At 34.4% G+C, this 26,472-nt stretch overlaps 1 protein-coding gene and 1 non-coding gene across 2 annotated transcripts in view; both read right to left on the bottom strand.

Annotated features, from left to right (window-relative positions):
• Adgrl3 (adhesion G protein-coupled receptor L3) overlaps positions 1-26,472 on the bottom strand; it is a 703,150-nt gene that overhangs the window by 538,367 nt on the left and 138,311 nt on the right. Inside the window, exon 2 of the mRNA XM_042678231.1 lies at positions 6,230-6,297. The gene's annotated coding sequence lies outside the window, so the exon portion shown is untranslated. The remainder of the gene's footprint in view (positions 1-6,229; positions 6,298-26,472) is intronic.
• Positions 21,570-21,690, bottom strand: LOC122106947. Its single transcript, XR_006147265.1, has one exon. It is a non-coding gene; the product is annotated as a small nucleolar RNA SNORA40 (small nucleolar RNA).

Below are 26,472 nucleotides of genomic sequence, written 5' to 3'. Positions count from 1 at the left end.
AAATGACATTGCTTTCTAAACAGATTAAACACAGCTAGACAATCTGGTCTTGCTATGTCCATTTTCTTAGATGAATATCTGTTCTCTTCCAGCAGAAAATTCTTTTTCATATGTTGCCAGTTCTTTGAGAATTACTCCTCTTGCTCCAGTTTCTATCAGAGCACGAGACATAGTGTCACATTGCTACCTTTTACTTCACCATATTCCCAGTTAAGTGTCAGATTTTCTCCTGTTCATAACATTTTTACTCCACAACAGAGTAGAAATTCTATGCACACAAGACAGACACTAATACAATATGAATTGAATAAATCATTTCTAGAAATTAATGTTAATGCTTTCTTGTGCATCATTCCTCTCGCTTTTTAACATTCTTGCGGGGGAGGGGGAAGAAGAGTGCGCTGAAGGAAGCAGTAGTTTCTCTGCATGAAGCATATATAACCAAAAGTAATATTTCAATCCAGCACTTGGTAAGAATATGTTGAAATTGTTCTGAAAAATGCATCTTCACTCAAAATATGAGATCCTAGAATGAGTCTGTTTCTTAACTATAAACAGTCAACATTCTGGTTTAATTTTACTTTCATCTAGGATTTTAAAATATCAAATATTAAAAATATACAGAAATTAATAATTCCAAATGTCCAAGCATTTTTATATACTTAGGAAACTTTTTAAGTACCAAGAATGTTTTTTAATTATTATTATAAGTATCTTTTTGTTGTTGTTGTTATTGATCATGGGGCCTGAAGTCTTGGCCTGGGCACTGTCCCTCAGCAATTCAGCTCAAAGCTAGCATTCTACCACTTGAGCCTCAGTGCCACTTCCAGCCTTTTCTGCTTTTTGTGTTGCTAAGGAATCGAACCCAACCTTCATGTAAGGCAAGCACTCTACCACTGAGCCACCTTCCCTCCCAGACCTTTAAGTTTCTTATTGTTAAAATGTTTGTATCTCTGGCTTTGACAGAATATCTTACATTCACACACAAACTTTTTAAATTTATTGTTGTGTTATCTGTAAATACTTGGGCTTTTCATTTTTGAATTTTATTTTGTATATCATCTTTAAGTAGTTATAGCAACTTTTCTCTTCTCAATGACCCAAGATCTTCCAAGAATTGCAACATCATATATTTTTAGAGCAAGAAGGCCCTTTATGGATAATCTAGTGCTGCCCTTACTAATTAGACAAATGAGAATACTACAACCCAGAGAGATTTTGTGCTGTGGCCTGGGTCTCACAGCAAGGTAATTACAAGAGTAGGCCTACACTGAAGGATATCCTGACCCAGGCCTCTTCCTAAGGGAACCACAATTGTAAATGATATTCACTCAAGCCACATGTGTAGGTAATAAATTGTAGGCTAGGTAGTCTATAACTAGGACCTGCAATATATTTACTTAATCACTAGTCCTCCCTTCCAACATAAGATTCTTGCACAACTTGGACATCCTCTTTGAAACAATAGCACAACCATTCATGTTTAAGTTTCTACTATTTAAATGCAATAAAATGTTCCTCTTGATCTGTCCTAAAATTCTCCCTTCAGTTGTTTTAACTCAAAATTTTATTATTGTTCAGAATGAAGGTAAGTATTCTGAGTAAATGTTATCAGCCCAAAAAGTTATAAACTCTGTGATTTGTTTATGTGGCTTTCTAAAACAAAGATCAAAATTGAGAATGGCTCTGGATGTGCTAAGAGTTAGGGGCAAATAGAGGCTCTGATACCAAAGAAGCATTAGGAAACTTTTTGATATAATAAAATGGCTAGAATACCATTTGTGATAATTAAACATAATTTGATACAGTTCATAAAATTCATGAAATTTTATGGAGAGACAATGTATTAACAAATATTGATAAGTATAGAAGATAGAAAATAATTTTGTTTCCACAGGTATAAATGCATCTCAAAATGCATCTAATTTTACAGTACATAATTTGAAATCTATTAGCACAAAGAAAAATGTATGTGTCTTTGTTTAATGAGAGCACAGGAAGAAATTCCCTTCAACAAGTTTTTTTTTTAACAATAGCTGGCAATGTACTGTTTTTTATCTGTGACACAAAATAGTCATCTGTAAATATTTATAGTTCAGACCAGATCTGAATTTATTCACCATAATTTCACTGCAAAGAATACTAACTACAGGCAGAATTGAGCAGTGCTTTGTTTTGTTTTTTTTTTTGAATGAATGAACCTGACATTATTTTAGATGTGGAGCTTAAAGCTAGCAGCAGACATTTTAAGATAAAGAAGTGAAGAAACACAACATAAAAATTTCACCAGGCAGCTGTTAATCTAAGATTTTTCCCAAAATAATTACATAAAAATAATAGATGTTATCACCAAGAGTATTGAAGTTACACTAATTTAGTAATTTGAAATGTAATCATAAGCTGAACTTATTTGAAAAAAGTAAACAGAAACATTTAGAGACAAAATATAATAAAACACTGACAGTAGGATGTAGAGTGATTATTGAATACTTCATAAACTTTTGCCAAAATAACTATGCTTAAATGGGTTGGCTTTTGGTTGAGGGAGATGCAAAACATTTTTCTTATTTTGTATGCATTCCACTTCCTAGTCACTGCTGTTTGACCAGGTCTGTGGGATAGAGAGTGGTGGACAATTTTAGCCCTTCTTCTATGACAGGCGGCTATCATTTCCATGTCAGGCTTATCTTTATGCAGATTTCCCAAAGTTAGCATTTATGCACGTAAATCCTGAAGGGCACCAGCTACACAGCTGACAGACTGTGACAGCTACTCTATCTCCAAGAATGGAATAAGTAGGAATGAATGTCTGAATAATTAATGTGCTGTTACTCTGCTCATGGCCAGTTTTTACATCCTGTACTTTATCAGTGTGGTTTGGAACTTAATTCGAATATAATTGCATACAAATGAAACTTTTATAAAAATCTATAAGCAAAGAAGTTAGAAAAATAGAGACAGCTAATGACCTTCAGTTTATATTTGCAGAAATTATTTCCACTTAGAGATAAGAAAGTAAGGCTGGATGTTGCATTTCTGTCTTCCTTTCTTTTTCGTTGATTGTGGAGCTTGAACTTGGCCTGGACACTGTCCCAGGTTCTTTTGTTCAAGTCTTGTGCCCTACCACTTTGAGCCAAAGCTCTAGTTACAGTTGTTGAGTGATTAATTGGAAATAAGAGTCTTACAGGGACTTTTCCACTTGGCTAGCTTTGAAAACTGATCCCCAGATCTCAGCCTCCTGAGTGGTTACAGGCATGAGCCACTAGTGCCTGGCTAGATGTTGTATTTCTTTAAAACAAAACAAATATTACTGTTTCTATAAAACATTTGACTATTACATTTATAAATATATATAAAATATGTAATGAAATTTGTATGTAACACATTAAATTTAAATAAAATAAGCTTTATAAAGTAAATATAAAACATATCTATAAAATAATATATAAATATGTCCTATACTTATGTTAAATATTTACATGTAGAAATTTACATGTAAGGATATATTGCTTATATAAGTATAGGAATGTATTAAATAGAGAAACACAGAACCATCCTACTTACATATAGACATTTACATATAAGGATATATTGCTTACATAAGCACATGAATGTATATAATAGTTAAAAAAAACATAGAACCATCCTACATACTCAGCTCAGCCATTGGAACCACAGCAACAATTCGAATCCTGAAGCTCATACCTGATTTCAACTTTTCTCTAATCGTTCAAATGCAATCAATTTTAACATTTAAATAGTCTCCAATGTGTTACTACTTCTCAAACTCACTACTGATGCCTTGAACTAGAATCCCATTATACCTCAACCAATCTACTGCAAGTATTTTTATACACCAAAGTAAAAAGGATGCTATAAAGAGGAAATATTTGTAACCTATCAAACCAACTTTAAGAGGTGATAGCAAAGTTATGTATAATGTTGTGTTATATATTCTGGAGAGAAATAGAACAGAAGGTGGGGACAGAAAGAACGCTCAGGAAGTTTACACTTTAAACAGCACATGTAGAAAAAACAGATGAGAAGAAAGTGTTCAGAATCTACTGAAAAATTCATGGGAATAGCTGAAGATACTATTATGGGAGGAGGGAACAACACTGCTGTGCATCTTAGGGACAACGGTCTAAGTACACAGAGATAAAGCCAGGGCAGCTCTCACAGTGCATAGAAGGGTGAAGAGCAACAATGTGGTGGCTTCATGGTGAAACCAGGAGGGAGTTGATTATCCAGGCAGAAGGGAGCTGTGGTTTAGATGAAATAAGACTAAGTGGATTTTAAAAGTAGCTAGATAGCATATAAGTATAGATGCGTCGCATATGAGGAAGAAACACTCCAATGATATCTGCCTACCAATCGGAAGAAAGGAATTATGAGAACCACGATCCTCAATAGACTTTATCATTCTGAAAACTAGGGTTGATGTTTCAGCTTAAGTACATTGGAATGCATCATTTACTACAGAAAGGAAACCTCCATGGCATCTTCCTTCCCAGGTTCAAAAGTGGTAGTTTATTTATACAGTGCCTAATATCTGCCTAATCTTATTCAAAATTCCATGTAGCAGCAAATTTAGTTATGCTGGGTTATACACAAGGAAACAGAACCAGAGAGGATGATAATCAAGAGGTTCTAGAGTATGCCTCCAAACAATTCGGTTTTTGCAGTGCTCTCAGTTGTTTTTTTTTCTTTTGTTGTTGTTGTTTTATGTGTGTATGTTTGTTTCTTTGTCTAGTAGTATTTTATTATTAAAGTGGGTCTAGAGGTTCCAAGTGCTAAATGTGAATTGAGGAGAAGACTACAAAGGATCATGAGGGTAGTCTATGTAGGTGATGTACATTCTATATTCTATTCTAGATTAGAAGTAGTCTATATTTCTAGGCAAGTGTCCCACTCTTCATTAATTATAATAGCTACTGTAGTATAAAAGGAAAAAACTAGTAAAGAATGAAAAAATGAAATTTGTATACCCATATAGTGGAAGATGAGTCAGCTACCACAAGAAATGAATTTGTCATTCCTACCATAATAGGGTGAAACTTAAAAACATTATGCTAAGTGAAAAAGCAGCTTCAAAATGTGGTACAGGACATGATGCATCTTGTGGCAAACCCTCAGAGACAGAAGATCTGTTAGAGGCTGCCAATGTATGAGGTCAGGGAGCTATGGGAAGTAGTGGAAACTGGATATAAGGTGGTGGCTCACAACTGTAATCCTTGATACTCAGGATGCTGAGATCTGAGGATTGTGATTCAAAGCCAGCCTTGGCAGAAAAGTCCCTGAGACTCTTATATACAATTAACCCCTCAAAAACCAGAAGTAGTACTGTGGTTCAAGTAGTAGAGCACTAGCCTTGAGCACAAAGAGGCTCAGGGACAGTGCCCAGGCCCTGAGTTCAAGCTCCACAATTGACTTTAAAAAAGGTGAATTTTTACATAGATAAAAAATTAAAAGAAAAGAAAGGAAAAGTAAAACCCCATTTTAATATTAGGAATAATAGCCAATATTCTTCAATTTTAAAGACAAATAAGAAATTCCAATTCTACTGAGGATTGAATAATATTATCAACTACTTGCCTCCTATTATTTACTGAGGAAAAAAGTTTGGACTGCTATAGGATTAAACTCTTTAAAACCTTCTCTAGTATATTCTGTACATAAATGTGTGACTAGCAGAATTTGAAATTCTCAAAATAATCTTTATATTAAACATTTTGCTGGTATATGATGCATTTTATTTACTAATATTCATATGCACAATTGTAGATATGAAAATAAGAGCAGAAAAAATTAACATCAATTACACTGTCACCCAATCATCAATTGAAAAATCTCAGTATATTTACTTTATGTAATTTATAAAAGTAAAGCAACACATTTGCCATTCGCATGCTGTGTCATTCAGAGGTAAATAGTTACTGAAACTATTCCAGCCATTTATTTTGTTATAACTACATTATATTTCCTTACAAAAACAAATATGTTCAACTCTATCATTCATAATTTGTTGAGAAGGTTTGTGAATTTATTTCCCCCAAATACATGAAAAATGGAAAAATATTTCCTAAGAGCATACAGAATTATACTTCAAGGTATGCTACATTTTCAAGATGATAAAAACTCATAAAAGATATATTAATTTAAACATGAAAATAATAAGAAACATCTGGAAATTAATAAGCATAATTTGTAACACTAATCTATCAAATACCTTTATTTGCTCTTCAGTTGCTAAAAATATCCATGGTTTTTCCCTCCAGTTTATCAAGTTAAACATTTCTGTAAAAGAAAAAAAAAAGTTCCATTAGATGAGAAAACACATACTTTGTTTTATGATGTAGAAGGTAGAAGGCAGTCTATTTCCCGAATGCTTGGAAGCACAACAGTAGTATATGTGATACATCCTCTCACACCGAGTTCACTGCTAATGTTGCTGAGTCTGTTAGGTATAGAATTTATGTATTTCCTTCAAAAGGACACACACACACACACACACACACACACACACACACACACACACACACACAATTTTAAAATACATGTTGAGATTTCTAAGAACTACCTGATTTCTAATAACAAGCTCTTCTAGCTAAAATGTTTAGATGAGTTTCATCAATAAGATATATATATATATATATATATACACACACATATATTCACATACACACACAAAACACAATAGGCACTATATACATTTATTTACATATAAAGGTGACTAGGATTTAAAATTTTAAATGTAAATGAATTTTTAATAAAATTAAAAATAGAAGTATGCAAAATGAGTTCACTTGAACCCTTGGTTTACAGAATGTGATTTTTTCTTTATATTGTCAGAATATTGTTCTACTTCTTTTTAAATTATATTTTATCATCTTTAATAGTGTACAAAGGGGTTACCATTTAACATGGCAGTTTATGAGTGCAATATATTTTGATCGATATCACTCCATCATTCTCACCCATCTCTCCAAACCAAACCCCTTCCCTCAATATTTCTAGTTTCAATGAATATGCATTGAATATTGTGACTGCATTCTCCCCCACTTCCTCTTTTCATTCATCTATTTTTGTTATTAAAGCAATAGTCAAATTCCAGAATTTTCTTTGGGATTTTAATATTCTCTACAATAGGTGATATCAATATTTGAATTTTCTATTTAAAACTTGATGCAAATCATTATTCCATTAATTATTATTCTATTAATTACCCGGATACACTGGATATAGTATCATTTGCTTTAAGAGAACATTAAATAAATACGTACATACCAAACTGTGATACTATTATCTATTCTAACATCGTGCCTGAAATGGTTAAACAATTAAATAAGAAGCAGAAAGTCAATAGTACAAAATTGAAATTGAATTCTGCTTCATAATATCACTATTGATTAAAATCAGATATACTACAATATAATATGAAAAAATCAGATATACTACAATATAATATGAAAAAAAATATTGGAAATTATTCACTGGTGAAGATATTATATTTGGAGGTTTTCAGCATATCAAAGAAAGGGAATCCACTGCATTTTCTCTAGTGAGTAGTATGCACATATTAATCAATCAGCAGGTTTTACACCACAAGGACAATTATTGTGTTTCCTGGATGCCCTATCCCACTGTGTATGTAGGCAAATTAAAAAAAAAAAAAGCTAAAAAAAACCCCAAACTGTTTGAATTGCACTAAACAGCCATTGCTCCAACAAACAAAGCATTTGCATTAACGAAATATCCACTGTGTGAGTTATTTTTTCCCCTCATTTTGGGAGAATGGGCATTTGTCACCTTAAAAATGATTACATATCTGAGGAAGCATAGGTAGAAGCACGGGTAAGTACAATACAGCCTAGCCTACAAATATCATCACTCATTAAATCGTTTTTTTTTCTTTTAAAAAATACGTTCTGATATCTAAGTATAGCTAATGACTTAATCTCTGATATTATCAGACCCACTTCACCACAGACAGGATCAATCATAGCTCTGTGATACTCTCAAATCTCTTTGTGTATTTTTCTATTTTTGAATTCCATACCACGGTAACAGTTACTTAGGAAAACGAATTTTGACTTCTTCAAGTTATATCACCTCTCCTTTAAGGACCAAGAACCTAACAGCTACAGAAATGCTAAGTAAATCTACTTTTACAGCTTGCTTACCTTGCTTGCTTCCCTCATTCCTTCTTTCCTTTTCTTGAAAAGGACAAAGAACAGCAAAGGATTTGTGAAGTTCTAAAATATTGGGCAATTACAAGCAGAAATGTGGAAGAAAATGAAAATGAAAGCCTAGCATATGAGAATTATAAACTGCAGGATGAACAGTTTTCAAAGGCACAAAGATAACTCTCAATAGGCCTACATTAGAAAAGAAGATTGCAAATCAATAGCTAGAGCTTTCCCATTACACAAACAAAAGAATAAGCTAAATATGTTAGTAAAAATAAATAAAAAATAAAAATAAAAAAGAAGGGCACACCAAAGGGAAAATATGCAAACTTTATTAAAACTCCTGTTAAAATTGCTAATTATTCAAAATCCTATGATTATTTTTAATCCCATTTTATTCAGTGTGTTAATTATTAATCCAAAATTTAGATGAATTACTCTTGAGTATCCTCCCCATTGACAAATGTTATAATTAACTTCAAACAGCCAACAGGTCTACAAAAGTTAAAATGCATTCACAATGTATAGACAATTCAAAGTTTATTGTTAAGAGCTGAAGAAAACCCCAAATGTAGAACAACCCACAAAGTTTAATCAACATGAAACCCAATAGTTTTACACAGATGGTTAAACTTCTTGCATTTTGCTTATATAAATATCAAAATAAGCTATAACTATATCAAGAAGGGGAAGAAATTTGTGGTGATGACAGCCAGTTTTCCTGTCTGAATTCACAGAACACTGGGATGGAATAATTTACCACACCAAACCACTACAATTCTACAATGCCAGAGAAGGCAAAGGTTAGAGCATTCAAGTATCTATATACTTTTGCCTCAGGAATGACAGCTAGGTTTAGGGCAGTACAAACAAGCACAGTTCTAGAGGATAGATTTCATTTATTAAAATCCAAACCAGAATTAGGACTTGTATTTATTTCCTTTACATTGTACTCAATTCCATAGAGTTTGTCTCTATCCTCATGGAAATGGTAATGTCCTAATCAATCAGATGCCCATGCACAGAGATGCTCCTCTACTTATAAAGACATTGTATCCCAAATAAACTCATCAGAAATGGAAAAGATGGTTAGTAACTAATGTGTGTAAAGGGCCAGTCAGAGTCTCATGCCTGTAGTTACAGATATGGGAGACAAGAAATGGGAAAATCATAGTTCATAGACAGCTTAGGCAAAATGTTAGTAAGGTCTCATCTCAAAATCCATCTGGGATGCTGGTACATATCTGTAATCTGAGCTATTCTAGAAATTTAAGTAGGAGGATTATGATCCATGGCTGACCTAATCAGAAAGCCCAAAATCCTATCTGAAAAATAAACTAAAACAAAAAGACCTGCGAGTAAAACGGTATGATCCACGTGGTAAAACTCAGGGACTCAGAGTCTCATAACACCAAAAAGTGAGCTTAATTCTGCTACCCTACCAAAAGGCACACAGTAAATTAGGAGCACAGTTCACTGGACAGATTATTTGTTTACTTTCATGATCACATAGTTGACTGGGACTTGGGCATTGGTACACCTGCTTAGCATTTCAAAAGAAAAGTACAGACAGTAATTACTATGTGGCTAAAAAAAAAAAGACAAAAAAGCCTCAAAAATTCTGAAGTACAGTTTTCTACTGAAAGCTTCTCATTTTGCACCATTATGAAGTCAAAAGGTCACAAGTCCCACTACTGCAAATCAGGAGCTATCTATATAAAACCTAAGCTCTCGTTCCAGCAGATCCTGGAGCTTCCAGTCCCAAGTACCTCCTTGTTGGAGTTTGACTGAGGATTGAGACTCCAGGCATTAGCATTTCTGGCATATAGGGACCAGGTTGCTGAGGTCCTATAGTAAAATAACAGAGGAAAACCTACTATGAACAGTCCACTATAAGAAGGGTTCCTGGCATTCGAACTTGACTGTCTAACCCCACATTAAAATGAGATTTCTATGATGAGAGAAATGGTGGCAAATATACAGTTGATGTGTCTGGCAGAGGTAGGGCCAGACACCAATAGGAGGGCTTAATTCCCAATAGAAACTGTATATCCAGAAAATGGATTAAAACTGGGGTAAAGGATTTCCTGCTCTTCTTTAAACACTGCCCTCTTACAAGGAGTCAGCAGCCCACTTGTGTCACCTTCAGAAGACTTGGTGAGCATCCAGGCAGATTATTACAGCAATATTTCTTCTCTTTTTCTGTATGAGAAATAGTTTTCAAATTATCAATATAAAAATAATTTCCCTGTGCTTTTACTCCCTATAATGGCTATGATTGTAATTACACATGACATATTTGCTTCGTAATCATGGTTTCCAATTTCTGTAATAATGGGAATTATCGAGCTTCATTATAATAAAATGTGCCTACACTCCCTACTTTTTAAATGCTTGCTTTTTTAAGGGAAACACACTGTAATCAATCCTATTATTTATATCATGAAATAATAATGGTTTGGCAACATGGCATACATTTAAACATTTTGTGGGGGAAAAAACATTTCCAAAGAATTGGACAGTTTTCTTTGTAATCAATAAAATTATAACAATAATTAAGTATTTAAGGAATTTAAGTAAGATGGGGATTATAGTCATCAAAGTTCATTTCTTTGAATTTCAGTAAAAATATTATGAATTGCAGTAATAAATAATTTTCAAAATCTAAAAGATGCAAATCAATATAGAGAACTATTGGTATCTAGATTCTTGTTAAAAAATAAAAAGAAACAGAAACAAACTGTAATTCACAAAGCATACAGAATTAATTTTCAAAATAGAATCTTAATCTAGCAGCTCTGATTACTGCTATTTAAAAGCACATTGAAAGCTCAGTTTCATTTGCTTTCTTTTTCTTTTCTTTCCTTTTCTTTCTTTTTTTTTGATGAGAAATTTCAGTAATCTTGCAATGGATATAATTTTCTAACAGTACATATGCAATAAGGAACAGCACAACACAAATAATGAGCTTTTGATTAATTAAGATCTACATTTAGCTATCATTCTTCCTTTGGCAAAATTAAATAGGCATACAGGACTTAAGCTGAAACATGGACTTTGGCACAGTGTAAAATCAGGATTTATTTAGGAACTACATTTGCTAATTCATATGAGAATTACCTCTGAAGTATAGACTGGAAATTGGTCCAATTCTTGTCCCAATTTGAACTATGAACATTTTTTTTTTTTGGTTATGTGTGAGTGCCAGTCCTGGGGCTAGAATTCAGAGCCAGGACATTGTCACTAACTTTTTCTCTCAAGGCTACAGCTCTACCACTTGAATCACAGCTCTACTTTTGGCTTTATGATGGTTAGTTAAGAGTTTTATGGACTTTCCTGCCAGGGCTGGCATTGAAGCATAATCTCAGCCTCCTGAATAACTAGGATTAGAGGTGTGAGCCAAAGGTGCCCAGTCAATTAGTGGAATTTTTAAATGCACTGATGCAGAAAAGCTTTAATATTAAAAGAACATTTTAGCATTTATTCTCCTGCCTCTAATAATCAAATGTTACCTCCTAAATATTAAAGCTGGACAAATAAAATAGTCTAATTTCAAACGATCACATAATATATGAAGGAAATAGCCAAAGAAAACCATGTTTTATATATATATATATATATATATATATATAACAATTTTCAGTTTTATTTTTTTGTTTTCTTTTGTTTTTCTTTTTTTCCATTATCTTTAAGTAGTTGTACAAAGGAGTTGCCATTTAACAAAGCAGTTTATGAATACAATTTATCTTGATCTATGTCACCCTTTCAACATTCAAGAAAAAAAATATTTTGCCAATAGATTATACCAAGCATTTTCTATGGATTTATGATTGATTTATTTATAACTACATCTCTGTGTACTTTTACATTTTCTGAATGTCAGTTCTAGAAAACGGTTTCAATCTCCCATCCATAAGGTTAAAATGTCAGGAAATATGAAGCCCAAGAAAACTGGTAGACTCTTTAATGTGTTGCCGAAGTTGAGACTCAACCATCTAATGAAGTGCTTTCTGAAAGTTTACATAGTTTTCACTGTCAGGGCAGACACTGAATCCCAGATGTGCTTCTTTTTGAAAACTTCTCATTCCCCTAGTCATTAAATAAAATCAATAATGTATTCCAACTAAAGGTTTAAAAAGGTTCTAAGCAGTGACCTCTGCCAAAGTGTTCTGGGAATGTTCCAAGCCGAGAGAAGCAGGGAGTGGGATCAGAGATGATGAACTAAAAAAAAAAAAAAAAGCTTCGGCACACGTGAAAAAAAAAAAAAATCTGGCTGAAGGTCCAAACGTGATTAGCTTACACATCAAAGATCAGATTTCCTGCGCATGGCTACTTTCCCTCTGCAGCTCTCTCTCTCTATTTTGTCCCATTTCCACAATGCCTCCAGTTCATTGTACAAAGTTCTCTTTCTCACTCTAAGATTTCAAGCAGAACATCTTCAATACTTAGGTCTTTAAAACCGGACACTTTCGCTTACACAGTAATGAGCCCCCTTATCTAAGATCGGACATCAGACCAGTATAATTTACAAATTTGGGGACCTGATCAGGAAGTGGTGTGTGTGTGTGTGTTATAAAGAACACACTTTACTAAAACTCAATGAGCTCAATCACCACGGAGGTCTTTATATGCTTAGCAATGCTTTTATTTTATTATTTTATTTTTCCTTTACTGAGTTGTAACAAGTAAATGTCTGAAGTAGACCCGGCTTTCTGGAGAAAGTGATACAATCATTCAAACAAATGTGGATATAGTTTTTTTTATTAAGATTAGAAAAAACTGGACTGCAGGGCAGACACCAGTGTAAGAGGAGATAGTTGCTTCCATTTTTTTTTTCCAGAGAATTTTCTTTACTAAAAAATCTTCTGGGACTGGGAGCTGGTGGCTCACCACTGTAATCCTAGCTCCTCAGGAGGCTGAGATCTGAGGATCACAGTTCAAATCCAGCCAGGGCAGGAAAGTCCGTGAGACTCTTATCTTCAATAAACCACTAGGAAAAAAAAAATAAAGCGGAAGTGGCGCTGTAGCTCAAGTGGTAGAGTGCTTGCCTTAAGCTGAAAAGCTGACAGACAGCGCCCAAGCCCAGAGTTCAAGTCCCACGACCACAGAAAAACAAACAAAAATCTTCTGGGTTAGAAATGTGGCTCAAGTGATAGAATAAAGTGAATAAAGAAGCTAGGTAAGCACACACAAATCTTAGGTTCAAGCTTAAGTACTATGGAAAAGGGAGGGGGGGGGGAAATGACTTCTTTATTCACCTACACAAACATGACCTTAGATAATCAAAGATATATTCATGAATGATTCAGACTAGTCATAAATCACCAAGTCCCACTAGTATTAGAGATAATTAAGTTAACACCTTGCTAAAGTTCAAAGGATAATTGTGTGTGTGTGTGTGTGTGTGTGTGAGTGTGTGTGTGTGTGTATCCTAGCCTTCCTTTAGAGAATGCTATAATTGTCTTCCTCTTATCAGTGGCCATTTTTTTTCAAAGAATGTATTCAGGATATAGGGAAAAAATATACTAATAGCTAAAATGAGAGAAAAAGTTTTGTATTGTTTTACCCCCCTTTGCCAATGAAATTGTCCTATTCCTTTGTTTTTACACTTGCCTATAAGTTCAGAATGTTATGTGGCTCTTTTTCCTTCAAGATAGTACTTGAAATTCAGTGCCCATACTGTAGAATATAGCCATGCACCTTCTCATTGATGAGTATTACATGCTCAATACAAGTAGAAAAAGAGTTAGCTATGGTTATTAGAGTAAAAACATCAAGATTAAAGATAAACTAGATATTTCAAGAAGTAAACAGTGCAGTATGGGAAATGGCTTAAATCATTTTTTTGCCTGGTATATGCTCTTTTTCTTCTAATTATTAGAAAATATAAACTACTAGGGCAGACAAGTGTGCTTAAATTCTACAGTATTTCAGCATGTCACTTTCTTTCATTCCACTAAAAGAATAAAAAAAATTAAAATCATAAGAATGACATTACACTTACAAGGTTTTTAAGTGATGTTTCATCAAAAAACAAACAAAAAGGGGGAGGGCAACTAACTAAGCTGCGAAAGTGTACTGAACATTATTCCTGCCCCCAGGGCATTCACAATCCTGCAAACTCTTTGCTGTGCACAACAGTTTCAGTTGTTTGAGTTAGCAATATGAATAGAAATAATAGATAAAACACCAAAGCAATGGCAAGTAAGGACCTTAAGAGGCCAACTAACTCAAATCAAGAACAATTATTAGATAAAATCTACAGAATTTATGTTAACAAGCCCAATGGAGTACACAAAGATAAATTTATTGAAGGCCTTACCTACATATTGAACACCAAATAAACATAGAATATCTTTGATTACTTTATTGCAGTAAAAGAATTAAATGCAAGTTGATTCTAACTAAGCCAATTTAGGGCATACTACTATTTAAAATCCTGAGTTAAAGACTAAGTGATGAAGGCAAAATGGATTCATCCCAAATCCATCTTATTTGCTAAGATGCTTTTCATTATATCTGTATTTTATTATATGAGAGTAAAAAAAAAAATACAAGGTAACTGGTTATTTCCCATTGGGGAAAATGCTAAATAAGCACTTCCTTAAAAAAAAAAAGCCTGTCCCTTAAAATTAGTGTATTTATTGACATCTAGAACTTTTTCAGCATCTCTAGTGATGATATACATATTGAAAAAAAAGACTGATCCTTTCAAAATAAACTAACATTACTCCTAAAATAATACTTTAACACGTTGTGGCTATTATTGAACACTAGCTACTCAGGAAGCTAAGATCACAATTTAAAGCCAGAAGGTTAGAAAACTCTGTGAGACACTTATATCAGATTAACCACCAAAAAGGCAGAAGGAGAGCTGTGGCTCAAGTGGTAGAGTGCTAACCTTGAGTAAAAATGCTTAAGGATAGTGCTCAGGCCCTAAATTTAAGGTCTAAGATCAGCGCGCACGCGCGCACACACACACACACACACACACACACACACACACACACACACACACACTTTTTAACTCTTTAATTTTCCTTAAAACTTACACCCGGTTCACAAAATCTGACTACTATATTCTCAAACAGCTAAACATGTGCTCTTGCCCAATTGAGTTTTAGGTTAAATTGTAAACTCTAGAAAAGATTAGTTGTTGAATGAAAAAAAAATAGGGTTTACAGCTTATCTCAACTATATATCCTTGGTCTCATCCATATAAACCAGATAAACACTCATCATTCTTTGTTATCAGGATGACCAAGAAGAGGAACAAAAAATTCAGCATGGGATTGAGATTTGAAAATTCAAACCTAGTGTTCTAAGGTGCTGAGCATTTTAGGCTGGGGGGATATTCTGTTTTCTATTTCAGGAGCCTAGGAATTGCTTAGAGTTTTGAATCAGGGACAATTTTTGATTTGCTGCTAAAGTGAAATTTAACAAAGCCTTAGCTAATCCTAAAGCTGAGGCTTCCTGACATCCAACAGCCCAGCTAAGAGCTATGCCTGGACCAATTGAAAATATGAAGTACGGCCCACATTCCCTTTCCACCAATAAACAGGGATGCCACTCGATGTCAGTTTAGTCCCAATGCTCTTGAACATTACATAACTTCTGCTTACTGAGTGTGTGTCATATGGCCTTTCCACTTCCCATAATGTTAGTTCCTTCCACAAACTCACAGAACTAAGAGAACTAGATCTTATATTGTAAAATGAACTGGTAAATCTGTACTTGTTGGACTACACTGAAGTTTTTCTTTGTCATTGTGATCTACAAGTCAAATAAACTCAGCAGCAATGGCTCCACTTTTTTTTAAACTCTTATTATTTAGAGAATCAATTTAGATTAGGAGGGCACCTGAGGAATAGTCATTAGAATAACAGTCGTACTGTAATGATGCTCTGTGGCTTGGGTATATTGCTATCAGCCTGTAGTACTCATCTCTTCCATTCCTTTTACCAGATAAACTTTTGAGGGGAGTGGTCCTTCGAAAGTATTCTACTGCTTAATATTGCTTCTAGAAATTCACCTGAAGGGGAAGTATGTCAAGCTTTCCAAGAGCATACGAAGGCAGAGTGTGGCTTCATTACATTTATGGCAATATCATACACAACACAGCCGTTCAAAATTGTATGATGACATTAAGATAGTGTTATGTTACAGAGAAAATAGCACAAGCCACATAGCAATAACTGTTGCTGTAATTACTGAATGTTGGCCATATCTGTCTCTTTAAAGCTCCTCATCTCTAACTCCCACCTGCTTGGACATACGGTGACCCACATTGAGAATGTCCTTCTCTGATTTTCCACTCATGCTAATGGTTTCATCTATTTACTCATTCATTCATCCTATTGCATTTTTTCCAAACCTGATGTGTTCTAGGAAAAAGACAGAGAAGAGAATCAAAGGTAGTGATGTCTGTAGTAGAAGGAAGAGAAGAGGGAGCTTTTTGTTTATAATAGCTTTACAAAGCTTAGCACATAATATTTTAGTATTCCATATGGCAGTCTATTACAACAAAAGTGATCAGGAAATAATCAGTTGTTTGTTGAAAATACACATTATTTTCAATTATCTATTTATATCATAAAATATCTACATCCTTCCCTGAAATTTTATACTACAGTTCACATACCATTTTTCGTAACATGTTTCTAAATATTTTTTCTGAAATTTTATGTGTTTCACAACTTTTGCTTATTTCTGCAAAGCAATAAGATCTGATTTTTGTGGTTTTTTTTTTTTTTGCCAATTTAAATACTTTTTTCACTGGACGTAGGTGGTGGCTCACACCTATAATCCTGGCTACTCAGAAGGCTGGGATCTGAGAATCACAGTTCAAAGCCAGCCAGGGCAGAATAGAACATGAGACTTTTACCTCCAATAAACTATTCCAATAAAGCCGAAAGCTGCGCTGTGGCTCAAGTAGTAAAGCACTAACTAGCCTTGAGCACAAAAGGCTCAGGGACAGTACCCTGTCTCAGAACTAATATAAATAAATAAACAAATAAGCAAACAAATCTGTTTCCTTTCTAATTTTTTCATTAGAAAGACATAAAATCAATTCTAATGATTTCTTCAAAAGTCTATGTTCTACACATTACGTCAACTCATAATCAGGATAGCAAACTTCACAGAGAACTACTCAAGGTTCTAAGCCCTTTCGCATAGTGACATGCCTATAATCTTCCCAACAGTCAAAGGGTGATATACTTCTTGTCCTGGTTTTAGCAAAGGCTATTTTTAAAGTGTAGGCACAGCCTGCAAGTTTAATTGTGGATATATTATTCAAAGGAGTTTATTAAAAACCTTAGTGGAAATACTTGAGAAGGTAGCTACACACTTATACAGGGGACCAGAATGGTCTATGTTTAACAGTCTATAATTAAAATCGATGAATCATGTGAAATTAGATGAAATTTCATGTTAATTTAAAAGATATCAACACAGAGAGGAATGTAGACAGAAAAAAAAAAGAAGATCAAAGATTGTGATTTGAGGATCTCAAAAATGGAGGAGCCTGAAAAGTCAGATTGAAAAAAAACCTATTAAAAATTATGAAACTTGCTCCCCAATAAACTAAAGGAAAACTAGGAAAGGCAGGTGAACTAGTAAGACTTGAAGAAAAAGTTTTATAAAGACCAATTCTATTATATGTTACTGAGAAAGAAGGAAATGATCATTTAGAATTAAAATGTCAATTTATGTGGAAATGATCGGGGGAGGGATGGGGGAGGGAAAGTAGGAGAAACATGAAGGAGGGGGTAACAAGTTCGACAAGAAATGTACTTATTACCTCACGTATGTAATGGTAACCCCTCTGTATATCACCTTGACAATTAAAAAAAATAAAAAATATAAACAACAACAGTTTTGGTAAAATGAACACTATGAAAATCTAATGGGAATGGATGGGCTTACATAAAGATAGATACAGGAAAGTATTATGACCACATGTTCTGACTTTAATGTGAAATCCCACAAGATTATATGTTAAAAGCTTGATCCCCACCTGGTCCTGCTATTTTGGGAGGTGTTGGAAACTTTAGGAGGTTTGGCCTGGCTGAAGTAAGTCCATCACCCAGGTTTTCTTTTGAATTCTATCTGGTTCCCTGCCCTTTCTTGCTTCTCCCTCTCCCTCTCCCTCTCTCCCTTTCACCCTCTCTCCTTCTCTCTCTCTCCCTTTATCCCTCCTACCCTCTCTTCCCCCCCAACCTCTGTCTGTCTAATTCTTGGTTACCACCATATAAGTACTCTGCTGTTCTCTTCCACAGCACCTCAGGCCCCAATTATTGGAGCCAGCTGACCATGGACTGCAACATTTGAAAACTTGAGCCAACATAAATCCTTCCTCCTTTAAATTGTTTCTGTCAAGTATCTGTCACAGAAAGAAAAAAAATGTGACTACCTTTAATTCTCATAAATATTCATAACTCTATACGAGAATAAGGAAAGAAAGTAAATTGCTCACACTGGACCACCGTTCTTAGACTACACCTTAGTCATGGAACTATACTGTTTCCTTAGGCCTTGAAGCTTCTTTCATATATTATGCACAGTAGACTGTTTTTATTTTAGAGTCATTTCTCTCCCAGAAATACTCCATGTTGTATATGTTGAATTTTATTTCCGAGTCTCACCTTTTGTTTTTTTTTTCTTCCCAAACTGGCTAAGTGTTTATTAGTTTTAGAAAGGTTTCTATCTCTGATATAATTCTCAGCAAGAAGCCGGGCACTGGTGGTTCACACCTGTAATCCTAGATACTCAGGAGGCTGAGATCTGAGGATCATGGTTCAAAGCCAGCCCTGGCAGGAAAGTCTGTGAGACTCTTACAAACCACTAGAAAACCAGAAGTGATGCTGTGGCTCAAATGGGAGAGCATAGCCTTGAGCTGAAAAGCTGAGGGACAGCGTCCAGGCCCAGAGTTCAAGCCCCCCAAAATAATAATAATTCTCAGCAAGAAGCTAAATTTTCCCATTACATTAATATGGCAATGCAAAAAGAGAATTTTGCAATTCCCACTAAATGTAACTCAAAACTTATGCATTATTTAATTGTAATTGTATTAGCATTCTTTTTTTTTGCAAACAGCAAAAGAGTCATTTATTTGCAAGCTCGAGCTTGGTCCTCCTCACATTCGGTAACGGGTGATGCTAACAGGCCCCGAGCAGATAATCAGCACATCTTTTATAGCATTTAACAAACAAGTTTAGGAGATTTCCACTCAAGCAGTTACATGATTGGTCAACATTTATAAAGATTGCATAGTCATTTTTTATTGGTCCATGTACCGAGGTTTGAGTCCACCCTAACCGTACTGTTCTTTTTCTGAACTGTTGGTCCATGTTTGACGGTTCGATGATTGCAAAACCGTTATGTTGTGTTCCTGGAACCCTTGGGCAATTGTTCTGCTTCTTTTTTTTTTTATTGTGAAAATACTGTACAGAGGAGTTACAATTACATGGACAAGATAATGAGTACATTTCTTATCAAGCATTGTTGCCTCCTCCTTTGTTTCCCCTTCCCATCCTTTCCCATCCTCCCCCCATCCCCCCACCCCTCTGTCCCGCCCCCCCTCCACAAGAAAGTTGTAAAGTTCGTTTTCAACAACGACTTGTACATCTCATTGTTGCAATGGGTCTACCTGTATCCCTATTTAAACGATTTGTTTTGGGGGAAAGTTTTTGTATTTGTACTATTATTCTTAACACTATATGCAAAAGAAAATATAGAAAAATATATTATATTTGTCATTAATGTAATGTAATTTATGAGCCAGGCACCAGTAGCTGAGACCAATCATCCTAGCTACTCCTTTTGGCTGCTATGTGGCATCTCAAGTTTCAGGTCATTAGTTGATCAACATGAAAAAATAAACTATCAGAATCCCAACAAATCATGAACTGAAGGCGTAGTGGAAAGATTTTAAAGTGAGGCCATTTTAATTCACTAAATTAGTGATATTTACATACAAAACCTAATCAATATTTCACAGAAAAAAAAGACTACACAAAGCACTATATTTGGGTAGTCAATTGTATCAACAAGTTTCCAATCATTAAGGTGTACCTGATATATACCCAGAAAGTATGCAGGGATGTAACCTTGCCTGATGTTTGGACAAGCTGAGTCAAACCAGTGAGAAACACGACTCTTAGGAGCAAGTATTTCCAGTCACAGTTACTCAATTGCTTTTCCATTTCTATGTGACTTTTTTGCTGCCTATGATAAATGATAAAATGTGCTCGTAAGCCATTTCAAGATGAGAAACTGCAAGGAAAATTTTTATGTTTGTTTTTAATTTAAAATGAAACCAAGTGAAGAAAATGAAGAAGCAAAAACGGAAGACGCTCTTTAATGCATTTTGCCAAATTTCCCACAAAATGAACTCTGCAGCTTTGCTGCAGAACTACAAAATGCTTGCAAAAATGTCATGAAAATACAATTAGTATTAGGGAAATGACAAAAGGCTTCTGTATATGGTCAGTAGTTACATAAGTAATTTTTTTCTCTCAGTGAGAAAATAATCTTAGGTTTTTCTTGTTAATAGGTGGAATAATTTTTATTGCATTAACAGAAAAAGAGTTCTAGTTCACTGATGACAAACTGGCACCCAGAGCACTTGATGTAGACTCTTTGGGGTTACACTTCAGTAGTTAAGTACCAGTAACATGAATATTATCTCTACCCTGGGAACATGTAACCAAGATCCACTGGAAAGCTACTATTGGTTTTATTCTGTTATGTATCTAACTCCCCTGTGAAGACTGCCATATCCAGGCTGAGTGGTGTTATGTTCAACAGCTAAGCTCTGCCTACATGTTTAAGGTGAGTGTAGGTCAGGTTTGTTGTGACAGTCAAGTCATGTCCAAATGAACCTGGACACAGAGTGCATCTTCATGTCCTACACAGATGAAAACTATTCAATTTTATTTTGGAATCGCCACATTTGAATACATAGGTGAAGTTCTGGTTTTCATATTTCATACCTACCATCACTTTAAAACTTGGAAAATGTTCATTTACCTAGTGCAACAATGTTAGGTATACACAGGAGGAGCCAACTCAGTCTCTGTGGAGTGAAAGATGCATTGCTAAGAAGGATTGAGAATTTATCAAAAATGATGGCCAACAGATACAGAAAGATATATGTCTCTGAACAGAAGATGGTTTTGAAAAGGCTTAAAGGCATTATTTTCTTTATGCATTTTTATCGTTATGATAAAGGTGATGTACAGAGGGGTTGCAGTTTTTTAAGTTAGATAAAGAGTTCATTTCTTTTTTTTTTTTTTTTTTTGCTTTTACATCAACTTTATTCTAAAGAGCATCCTGTGTGAGTAAACAAACCCTCACAGTGCCAACTGCTGTAGGAATCATATCCTTTCTTACATGTAACAAAATCTCATATCAGCAAGGGGTTCTGGGTTGCATAAGAGGATTTACTGTTTACACCCGTCTGTAAGGCTTTGTTACAAATTAAACACACACAAGTGCTCTAAGAGTACATTTCTTTTTTGGGCAATGTCACTCCTTCCCTCATTCTCTCACAGTTTTTTCCTTCTGGTCTCCACCCAGTAGTTTTATAGTTTATTTTCAACATATTGTCCAGTGAGTACCACTGATAGATTTTTTTTGGTCACATTTGCCACTCCATTTCTGTATTCCCCAAACTCCCTACAAATAATAAACCAACAAGATATATGGAAAAGAAAACAAAAACAACAATAAAGAAAAAAATTCATGTTTCCATTTCCTGGAGTTTATTTTGATAAATATTATTTTATATGATCAGATGTACATAGGTATTGCACTTTTGTGTTCCTCTCCTAAGTATAGCCTCGTTTGGTCTCACCATGTGTGAATTCCTAGAGACGTGTATTTAAATTGACCTAAGATATTACAAAAATTCAACTCTAGGAACATACAACACTGACATGGGACCTGTTTTCAGTTGATAAAAATATTTTATATTATTAGATCTTTATGACATTTCTGCACAGCAAACATGGTGCATTTTGTTTTGCCAAATTGGAAAATGAGAATGTTGAACTTTAGTTAAATGTCTTGAATAACATCATCCAGAAGTAAAGAATTAGTGTTGGAGTAAAGGCTTACACAATATCCTATTTTTATAAAATGAACCTATTCTCTATTTTTTTCTTCTTTTCCACATTTCAATAAAGAACCAAAGACATATTATTCTGGTCCACTGGCCTTAAATATTCTGACTAATTCAGACTGAAAAAATGTTGAAACCACAGACTGCCCTACTGTAACAACTATAAATTGAAAACAGAAAAAAAAAAAGCCAAAGAACTATGCCATTATTTGAACCAATGTAGAATAGGAGCTCAAGGTGAACTCTAGAAGATCTTGAGAGAGACTCAGCAAGGTCATGCTGATAAATTGAAATGGATATGACTTGTAACTACTAATAAATCATAGTAATTTCTTTAGAACCTACTGTCCCGGCCTCTCTGAACCCAGAGGTAATGGGCATATTATTCACATACCTGATTAATAATTTTGAAATTTTTTATATAACTCCAAAAGGCTTATTGAGTCAGAGTTCAAAGGATATATTCTATTTGGGTCATTAATTGCATGTGCAAGCTCTTGCTATCTCTCTCTTTTTTTTCTCTCCCTAATGGGCTAAGAGAAATAAAGAAATGAATATGGGGTATAAAATATATGGTACTTTTGCTTTCATATTCTATTTTCCAAATAAACATTGGCTATTAACATTTCTTTTCAGATTTATGCTTTCTTCATTTCTACAAGTACTTGTGTATGCTGAAGTCCATTTTGAAATGTACAGTTGTGTATACATAGATCTTCTACATACATAAATACCTTATTTACTGGAAATGGCATGGTTTATAGACTAATAGAATGAGTGATGTAAGTAGGCTGCTTAGGATTCCATCACTGATTGTCCAGTTCCTCTCTGAAATCTTGGCTGGCTTTGAACCATAATACTCAGATCTCAGTTCATTAGCAGCAGCTAGGACAGCAATTATGCCTTGTGATACTCAGCTCATAGTTGTTTGATTACAAAACATATAAGCTAATAATATAAGCATTAATATAAAAGTGAATTGGATAGCCTGGTGTCGGTGGCTCACTCCTGTAATCCCAGCTACTCAGGAGGCTAAGATCTGAGGATCATGATTCAAAACCAGCCCTGGCAGGAAAGTCCTTGAGACTCTTACCTCCAATAAAAACCACTAGAAAACTGGAAGTGGTGCTCTGGCTCAAGCGGTAGAGCACTCGCCTTGAGCTGAAGAGTGCAGAGACAGCGCCCAAGCCCAGAGTTCAAGCCCCACAACAGACCAAAAACTAAAATGTGAATTGGAAAACACCGTTACTTATTAAGACACATTCATAAGGAGAAACTTGGAACACATATGGATGCTCATTTTATGCATTTAAAAAAATCTACAACCTACAAGTCTACAAAACGTAAATGAACTTGGAAAGCACAATCTCCATAGATGAAAATTCATAACATGAATTTAAAATGCCTTTAAAGACAGGAACACAGTGTAAAAGTGCTACACATGGATGAACACACACACACACACACACACACACACACAAAACAGACATCACATAGACATCTGTACAAATACATTTACTTCCATAATTGCAGAGTTACTTAAATACTTATTCAAAACAGTACATAAATAAATTACAACTCTTTCTATCCAATTTTTTTTTCTGCAAGAACCAGAACCTGAACCTTGAGCTAAAGTATCCAAGTTGTGGTTTCTTTGTTAAGATTTTTTTTAACCTGAGCTTACTTATTTAGAGCTGTAAGTGTGAGTTCTAAAAGGTTTTGAATAAGTTCAATTCATAACTTTTCACTCAAATCATTACGTGTTCCTACTAATGTACTAATTAGGAATAACAGAGCATGCTTTGCTACTCTTCACTTCAGACTTCTACCAAGATGTGATTATGAAGGTCTAGATTTGCCTGGCTGAATGAGAATACTTTTATCAGAATATCTGGGGGAGGCACATAAAAATAAATTACTCTTCTGCACAGAATTGAAAGTACAAAATGCATGATAATGGCTAAATTAAGTGGAAATCTTACATATACAGGTTCTTGCTCCAAGGATGTTAAGATCTGCCACTTACTTTTTAAACTGATACTAGCATCTTACATTTTTGTTTGTTTTCTTCTTATCTGTAATGTCTGCATCACCAGTCAATATTAAACATTGATATAATTGTGAACTTAATAAATGTTAAAAAAAAAACTAGATAATCCTCTGGCCAACTACAAAGTTTACATAATATCTTGGTTTTAGGTGTGTACAAAATAAATATCATAGAATAAACTGAAATGTTTAAAGTAGGCTTATTTTTGGAAGGTGAAAGGTGAAAAACACTATCTCTAACATTCATTTATTTATTTACTGATTCATTTAATGCCTGTTTACTAAGAACAAGGCACTAATTTCAGAGCCGGGAAGCATATTAGAGAGAACAAAGCCCTTTGGATCCACAGTATAATGGACAAGAACAAAATCTAATATTTTTAATACTTCACTCAAAGGGTTAAGCATTATTTTAAATCCTTGTTACACTTAAAAGACAGCTACTAACATACCCTTTAACAGTTGGCAAAAAACAAACAAACAATATAGCCTTGTATGTAATGCAATTTTTCCCTCCCTCTTTCCCTCTCTCCCTCCTTCTTTCATTCCTTCCTTCCTTCCTTCCATACTTTGTTTCTTTTATTCTCTTTCTTTCTTTATGCTTTTTTATTTTCTTTTGCCAGGACTAAGGCTTGAACTCAGGGTCTGGGCACTGTTCCTGAGCTTCTTTTGTTCAAAGCTAGCATTCTACCACTTGAGCTACAGAGCTACTTCCAGCTTTTTCTGTTTATGTGGTACTGAGGAATTGATCCCAGGACTTCATGCATGCTAGACAAGCACTCTACCACTAAGCATATGATATAATTTTCAATAGGGATGCAATCAAAATTTGTAAAGGGACACAGTATTTGACAATATGGTAAATGTTACATGAAGAATCAGTCTTTAGGAAGGAGACATTAAATGCTAAAATAAACTTTCCTGGGCATGGTGTTACATGCTTGTAATCACAGCACTTAGGGGAGTAAGGCAAGAGATTGCAAGTTTGTGGACAGCCTAATCTAAGCATCAAATTTTTCTAAAATAATAAAATAAAACAAACATGAATTATTATTGTTATGCTAAATTTTCTGTAGTTAGCAGTAAAAAAACAAACAAACAAACAACTAAACAACTTGAAAGTGAGACATGGTGTCCTCGGGGAAAAAAAATATTAAGCATTGTTTATCTGCTGCCCATAGAACATTGTTTTCAATGTTAAATATTACAGAAGACAGGCACTGGTGCCTCATACCTGTAACACTAAAATCTCAAGAGGATGGGATCTGAGGACTCTGATTCAAAACCAGCCAAGCAGATATACTTAAAAGACTTTTAACTCCAATTAGAGCATAAAACCATAAGTGCTCACATGGCTTAAATAGGAGAGCTACATTTTGATTAAAAACTAATCAAAGCAGGGGCTGGGAAGGTGGTTCAGTGGTAGAGTGCTTGCCTTGCATGCATGAGGCCCTGGGTTTGATTCCTCAGCACCACATAAGCAGAAAAAGCTGGAAGTGGAGCTTTGGCTCAAGTGGTAGGGCACTAGCCTTGTGCTGAAGAGCTGAGGGACAGTGCCCAGGCTGAGTTCAGGCCCCATGACTGGAGAAAAAACAATAACAAACAAAACAAAACAAAACAAAAAAAAACCCTAATCAAAGCAATACCATGAGGCTTTGAGTTCAAAGTCCCAACATGGACACAAAGAAACAAATAAATAGATTAATCACAGGGGGAAGGAATCCTGCATTTGACAGAAAATATTTTGAAGTAACAAAAGTCTATTATTAAGCTTCTGTACTTTGTAATATTCTCATATACATATATATATATATATATATATATATATATATATATATAAGATAGTGCTACTAATTTTATACATTTGCAACCAGCAACTTTTCATGAAAAACACTGTTCAATCATGATATTTTCTTAAGCACTACAAATAAGATAAATATTTTAAATTACTTAATTTAAATCCATATACCATAAATAACTTCCTAACACTTAACATCTAAACTCAAAATTTTTCTTCTGACAATAAATGAAAACCATGGTTTAAAATAATAGTGTTAACTTTTTAAATCCTGGATTTTAAACTTTCATTTTGGTTTTATAACATTGGAA

This window comes from Dipodomys spectabilis, unplaced genomic scaffold, assembly GCF_019054845.1.
Source record: "Dipodomys spectabilis isolate Male_0828 unplaced genomic scaffold, ASM1905484v1 ptg000043l, whole genome shotgun sequence".
NCBI lineage: Eukaryota > Metazoa > Chordata > Mammalia > Rodentia > Heteromyidae > Dipodomys > Dipodomys spectabilis.
Note: the sequence above shows the minus strand (reverse complement) of the source record. Positions and strands in the feature narration are given on the sequence as shown.